Here is a 7,380-nt window from a genome sequence, read left to right as displayed (position 1 = left end):
CCAACATCATTTTAGAGAATTCTTTACCTGTGGGATTGTCTGACACCAGCCACCTGGACAGCTAATGAAATTGAGGAGTATTTATGTCTGTAATAAAGCCCTTTTGAGGGGCAAAACTCATGTTGATAGGCTGGGCCAGGCTCCCCAGTGGGTGGGCCTATGCACTCCCAGGCCCACCCACGCCTACACCCCTTCCCAGTCATGTGAAATACATACAGTACCTGTCAAACGTTTGGAAAAACCTTCTCATTCAAGGGTTTTTCTTTATTTTTTAACTTCTTTCTACAATGTAGAATAATAGAGAAGACATCAAAACTATGAAATAACACATATGGAATCATGTAGTAACCAAAATAGCCAAAGGAGTGTTGAACAAATCAAAATATATTTTTTCTTCAAAGTAGCCACCCTTTGCCTTGATGACAGCTTTGCACATGCTTGGCATTCTCTCAACCAGCTTCATGAAGTAGTCACCTGGAATGCATTTAAATTAACAGGTGTGCCTTGTTAAAAGTGAATTTGTGGAATTTCTTTCCATCTTAATGCGTTTGAGCCAATCAGTTGTGTTATACAGAAGATAGCCCTATTTGGCAAAAAACAATTCAATATTATGCAATAACAGCTCAAGTAAGCAAAGAGAAATGACAGTCCATCATTATTTTAAAACATGAAGGTCAGTCAATCTAAAAAATGTCAAGAACTTTTACAGTTTCTTCAAGTGCTGTTGCAAAAACCATGAAGCGCTGTGATGAAACTGGCTCTCATGAGAACAGCCATAGGAAAGGAAGACCCTGAGTTACCTCTGCTGCAGAGGAGAAGTTCATTAGAGTTAACTGCTTAGAGTTAAAAGTTTCACAGAGTTTACGTAACAGACACATCTCAACATCAACTGTTCAGAGGAGACTGCATGAATCAGGCCTTCATTGTCAAATTGCTGCAAAGAAACCACTACTAAAGGACACCAATGAGAAGAAGAGACTTGCTTGGGCCAAGAAACACGAGCAATGGCAATTAGACCGGTGGAAATCTCTCCTTTGTTCTGATGAGTCCAAATTGGAGATTTTTGGTTCCAACCCCTGTGTCTTTGTGAGACACAGAGTAGGTGAATGGATGATCTCTGCTTCTGTGGTTCCCACCGTGAAGCATGGAGGAGGAGGTGTGATGGTGTGGGGGGGCTTTGCTGGTGACACTGTGATTTATTTAGAATTCAAGGCTCATTTAACCAACATGGCTACCACAGCAGTGTAGTGATGTAGTGGTGTAGTGGTGCCCAGGGGTGTAGTGATGCCCAGTGGTGTAGTGGTGTAGTGGTGCCCAGGGGTGTAGTGGTGCCCAGGGGTGTAGTGGTACCCAGTGGTGTAGTGGTGTAGTGATGTAGGGGTGTAGTGATGTAGTGGTGTAGTGGTGTAGTGGTGCCCAGGGGTGTAGTGGTGTAGTGGTGCCCAGGGGTGTAGTGGTGCCCAGTGGTGTAGTGGTGCTCAGTGGTGTAGTGATGCCCATTGGTGTAGTGGTGCCCAGGGGTGTAGTGGTGCCCAGGGGTGTAGTGGTGCCCAGTGGTGTAGTGGTGTAGTGGTGCCCAGTGGTGTAGTGGTGCCCAGGGGTGTAGTGGTGCCCAGTGGTGTAGTGGTGCCCAGTGGTGTAGTGGTGTAGTGGTGCCCAGTGGTGTAGTGGTGCCCAGGGGTGTAGTCGTGCCCAGTGGTGTAGTGGTGTAGTGATACCCAGTGGTGTAGTGGTACCCAGTGGTGTAGTGGTGCCCAGTAGTGTAGTGGTACCCAGTGGTGAAGTGGTACCCAGTGGTGTAGTGGTGCCCAGTAGTGTAGTGGTGCCCAGTGGTGTAGTGGTGCCCAGTAGTGTAGTGGTGCCCAGTGGTGTAGTGGTGCCCAGTAGTGTAGTGATACCCAGTAGTGTAGTGGTGCCCAGTGGTGTAGTGGTGCCCAGTAGTGTAGTGGTGCCCAGTGGTGTAGTGGTGCCCAGTAGTGTAGTGGTGCCCAGTGGTGTAGTGGTGTAGTGGTGTAGTGGTGCCCAGTAGTGTAGTGATACCCAGTGGTGTAGTGGTACCCAGTGGTGTAGTGGTGCCCAGTAGTGTAGTGGTTCCCAGTAGTGTAGTGGTGCCCAGTGGTGTAGTGGTGTAGTGGTGTAGTGGTGTAGTGGTACCCAGTGGTGTAGTGGTGCCCAGTAGTGTAGTGGTGCCCAGTAGTGTAGTGGTGCCCAGTGGTGTAGTGGTACCCAGTGGTGAAGTGGTGCCCAGTAGTGTAGTGGTGCCCAGTAGTGTAGTGGTGCCCAGTGGTGTAGTGATAGCCAGTGGTGTAGTGGTGCCCAGTAGTGTAGTGGTGCCCAGTAGTGTAGTGGTACCCAGTGGTGTAGTGATACCCAGTGGTGTAGTGGTACCCAGTAGTGTAGTGGTGCCCAGTAGTGTAGTGGTACCCAGTGGTGTAGTGGTGCCCAGTGGTGTAGTGGTGCCCAGTAGTGTAGTGGTGCCCAGTGGTGTAGTGGTGTAGTGGTGTAGTGGTACCCAGTGGTGTAGTGGTGCCCAGTAGTGTAGTGGTGCCCAGTAGTGTAGTGGTGCCCAGTAGTGTAGTGGTACCCAGTGGTGTAGTGATACCCAGTGGTGTAGTGGTACCCAGTAGTGTAGTGGTGCCCAGTAGTGTAGTGGTGCCCAGTAGTGTAGTGGTGCCCAGTGGTGTAGTGGTGTAGTGGTGCCCAGTGGTGTAGTGGTGTAGTGATACCCAGTGGTGTAGTGGTACCCAGTGGTGTAGTGGTGTAGTGGTGTAGTGGTGCCCAGTAGTGTAGTGGTGCCCAGTAGTGTAGTGGTGCCCAGTGGTGTAGTGGTGCCCAGTAGTGTAGTGATACCCAGTGGTGTAGTGGTACCCAGTGGTGTAGTGGTGCCCAGTGGTGTAGTGGTGCCCAGTAGTGTAGTGGTGCCCAGTGGTGTAGTGGTGTAGTGGTGTAGTGGTGCCCAGTAGTGTAGTGGTGCCCAGTAGTGTAGTGGTGCCCAGTAGTGTAGTGGTACCCAGTGGTGTAGTGATACCCAGTGGTGTAGTGGTACCCAGTAGTGTAGTGGTGCCCAGTAGTGTAGTGGTGCCCAGTAGTGTAGTGGTGCCCAGTGGTGTAGTGGTGTAGTGGTGCCCAGTGGTGTAGTGGTGTAGTGATACCCAGTGGTGTAGTGGTACCCAGTGGTGTAGTGGTGCCCAGTAGTGTAGTGGTACCCAGTGGTGAAGTGGTACCCAGTGGTGTAGTGGTGCCCAGTAGTGTAGTGGTGCCCAGTGGTGTAGTGGTGCCCAGTAGTGTAGTGGTGCCCAGTGGTGTAGTGGTGCCCAGTAGTGTAGTGATACCCAGTGGTGTAGTGGTGTAGTGGTGTAGTGGTGCCCAGTAGTGTAGTGGTGCCCAGTGGTGTAGTGGTGCCCAGTAGTGTAGTGATACCCAGTGGTGTAGTGTTGTAGTGGTGTAGTGGTGCCCAGTAGTGTAGTGGTGCCCAGTGGTGTAGTGCTGCCCAGTAGTGTAGTGGTGCCCAGTGGTGTAGTGGTGCCCAGTAGTGTAGTGGTGCCCAGTGGTGTAGTGGTGTAGTGGTGTAGTGGTGCCCAGTAGTGTAGTGATACCCAGTGGTGTAGTGGTACCCAGTGGTGTAGTGGTGCCCAGTAGTGTAGTGGTGCCCAGTAGTGTAGTGGTGCCCAGTGGTGTAGTGGTGTAGTGGTGTAGTGGTACCCAGTGGTGTAGTGGTGCCCAGTAGTGTAGTGGTGCCCAGTAGTGTAGTGGTGCCCAGTGGTGTAGTGGTGCCCAGTAGTGTAGTGGTGCCCAGTAGTGTAGTGGTGCCCAGTAGTGTAGTGGTACCCAGTGGTGTAGTGATACCCAGTGGTGTAGTGGTGCCCAGTAGTGTAGTGGTGTCCAGTTGTGTAGTGGTACCCAGTGGTGTAGTGATACCCAGTGGTGTAGTGGTGCCCAGTGGTGTAGTGGTGCCCAGTAGTGTAGTGGTACCCAGTGGTGTAGTGATACCCAGTGGTGTAGTGGTGCCCAGTAGTGTAGTGGTGCCCAGTGGTGTAGTGGTGCCCAGTGGTGTAGTGGTGCCCAGTGGTGTAGTGGTGCCCAGTAGTGTAGTGGTGCCCAGTGGTGTAGTGGTGCCCAGTAGTGTAGTGGTGCCCAGTAGTGTAGTGGTGCCCAGTGGTGTAGTGGTGCCCAGTAGTGTAGTGGTGCCCAGTGGTGTAGTGGTGCCCAGTAGTGTAGTGATACCCAGTGGTGTAGTGGTGTAGTGTTGTAGTGGTGTAGTGGTGCCCAGTAGTGTAGTGGTGCCCAGTGGTGTTGTGCTGCCCAGTAGTGTAGTGGTGCCCAGTGGTGTAGTGGTGCCCAGTAGTGTAGTGGTGCCCAGTGGTGTAGTGGTGTAGTGGTGTAGTGGTGCCCAGTAGTGTAGTGATACCCAGTGGTGTAGTGGTACCCAGTGGTGTAGTGGTGCCCAGTAGTGTAGTGGTGCCCAGTAGTGTAGTGGTGCCCAGTGGTGTAGTGGTGTAGTGGTGTAGTGGTACCCAGTGGTGTAGTGGTGCCCAGTAGTGTAGTGGTGCCCAGTAGTGTAGTGGTGCCCAGTGGTGTAGTGGTACCCAGTGGTGTAGTGGTACCCAGTGGTGTAGTGGTACCCAGTGGTGTAGTGGTGCCCAGTAGTGTAGTGGTGCCCAGTAGTGTAGTGGTGCCCAGTAGTGTAGTGGTACCCAGTGGTGTAGTGATACCCAGTGGTGTAGTGGTACCCAGTAGTGTAGTGGTGCCCAGTAGTGTAGTGGTACCCAGTGGTGTAGTGGTGCCCAGTAGTGTAGTGGTGCCCAGTAGTGTAGTGGTGCCCAGTAGTGTAGTGGTACCCAGTGGTGTAGTGATACCCAGTGGTGTAGTGGTGCCCAGTAGTGTAGTGGTGTCCAGTTGTGTAGTGGTACCCAGTGGTGTAGTGATACCCAGTGGTGTAGTGGTGCCCAGTGGTGTAGTGGTGCCCAGTGGTGTAGTGATACCCAGTGGTGTAGTGGTGCCCAGTAGTGTAGTGGTGCCCAGTGGTGTAGTGGTGCCCAGTGGTGTAGTGGTGCCCAGTAGTGTAGTGGTGCCCAGTGGTGTAGTGGTGCCCAGTAGTGTAGTGGTGCCCAGTAGTGTAGTGGTGCCCAGTGGTGTAGTGGTGCCCAGTAGTGTAGTGTTGCCCAGTGGTGTAGTGGTGCCCAGTAGTGTAGTGGTGTAGTGATACCCAGTGGTGTAGTGATACCCAGTGGTGTAGTGGTACCCAGTGGTGTAGTGGTACCCAGTAGTGTAGTGGTGCCCAGTAGTGTAGTGGTGCCCAGTGGTGTAGTGATAGTATGATGTGTATGGGCATATTCAGTACCAAAACATTTTGGACCATTGCAGAAAGAAATGCCATGAACAAAACTGACATGATGTCTTAGAATCAGAGGCATGTTTGTTCTAGATAACACATTTCTATCCAGTGGTGTAGTGGTGGTGTATACACAGGTATACCACCCACTTATTTTGTAGTGGGCGTTGCGCATACCCACTTTGTAATCCCGATGATGCGTATCAAAGCAATGTAGAGGATTATACGCCATATCAGTTAATAAGGCTGAGGGAACAGATTGGAATATTAAAATCCCTAACCCTAACTATTATTTCATCAATGTGCACACAGCGGTAGTCCTAATTGCGAATGTTCCAAAATGAAAATTTGTGGAAAAAAATACTGTTTTAAACGCGCACCACAAATGCAAGGGGTTTCAGGGACAGAGGTGGAATTATCCATTAGAAAATATAGAAAGAGGGGAGATCTAAAGATGCAACAGCTAGCATGGGATGCTAATAGGACCAGGATTATCATCAACTAGCATGGGATGCTAATATGACCAGGATTATCATCAACTAGCATGGGATGTTAATATGACTAGGATTATCATCAACTAGCATGGGATGCTAATATGACCAGGATTATCATCAACTAGCATGGGATGTTAATATGACTAGGATTATCATCAACTAGCATGGGATTCTATTATGACCAGGAATATCATCAACTAGCATGGGATGTTAATATGACTAGCATTATCATCAACTAGCATGGGATGCTAATATGACTAGGATTATCATCAACTAGCATGGGATGCTAATATGACTAGGATTATCATCAACTAGCATGGGATGCCCCTGGCTGCTAGACAATGAAGGAAAGTTTATTTGAAAACCAATAGACCAGGAGAGCGTATATGTAGAATAATTCCCTCCAGCATCGGATGATCTGGCCTCCACAATCACCCGATATGAAATATGAAATATTGTGAGGCGTGTCTCACCTAGCCTAGCCACAGCCAAAATCCCACCATAGAAATGTGGAGGGATCATCTGATGCAGCACTCCATCACTCTGCTTCTTGGTAAAATAGCCCTTACACAGCTTGGAAGTGTGTTGTGTCATTGTCCTGTTGAAAAGAAATGGGTCACACCTGAAACGGGATAGTACGAACTGGCCCAGCAGACTTACCTTTTTCCTGCCCCTTGTACCAGAATAAACTATGAGACTGGTACTATCTGCCCGATTACTCGTACCCCTCTCCATGCCACCCTGTTGGGGTCTTCATGGCTCCAGAAGCACAATCTAGTGATCGACTGGGCTACTGGTTCTATCATGGGTTGTAGCCCGTTCTGCCATGAGCAGTGTCTTAAGTCAACACAGCCTGTCTGGGGCATCTTCTTGCAGGCCTGGGTGAAGCCTTGGATCTTTCCGCCATTCACTCCTCCAGGAGGTCTTCAACGAGGCACGCGCTACGTCTCTCCCTCCGCATCGACCCTACGATTACGCCATTGACCTTCTCCCAGGCACCCCTCCACCTCGGGGTCAGCTTTACACCCTGTAAGTCTATGGAGGAGAACATAGAGGACTCTCTCACTGCAGGGAGTGTTCATCCACCTGCCTCCCCCGCTGGCACAGGGGTTCTTCTTTGTGGAGAAGAAGAACAAAACCCTGCGCCGTGTATCGACTGCCGGGGCCTTAATGACATCACGGTTAAAAAAACGTTACCCTCTACCACTCATCTCCTCGGCTTTCAAACCTCTTCAGGGAGCGACCATCTTCTCAAAGTTGGACCTTCTGAATGCCTCCCATCTGGCTCGGATATGGGAAGGAGACGAGTGAAAGACAGCCTTTACCAGGGCTAGCGGGACTATGTTCCAGGCCCTGGTCTACGATGTGCTCCGGGACATGCTGAACTGGTTCGTATTTGTCTACCTCCACGACATAATTGTCTTTTCCCGTTCAGGGGTCTAGCACCCTAGCCAGGGCTCTAGCACCACAGCCAGGGCTCTAGCACCACAGCCAAGGCTCTAGAACCACCACCAGGGCTCTATAACCATCACTGGGGCTCTAGAACCACAGCCA

This window comes from Oncorhynchus masou, unplaced genomic scaffold (genome assembly GCF_036934945.1).
Source record: "Oncorhynchus masou masou isolate Uvic2021 unplaced genomic scaffold, UVic_Omas_1.1 unplaced_scaffold_1804, whole genome shotgun sequence".
Taxonomy (NCBI): Eukaryota; Metazoa; Chordata; class Actinopteri; order Salmoniformes; family Salmonidae; genus Oncorhynchus; species Oncorhynchus masou.
This window is presented reverse-complemented; position numbering follows the sequence as displayed.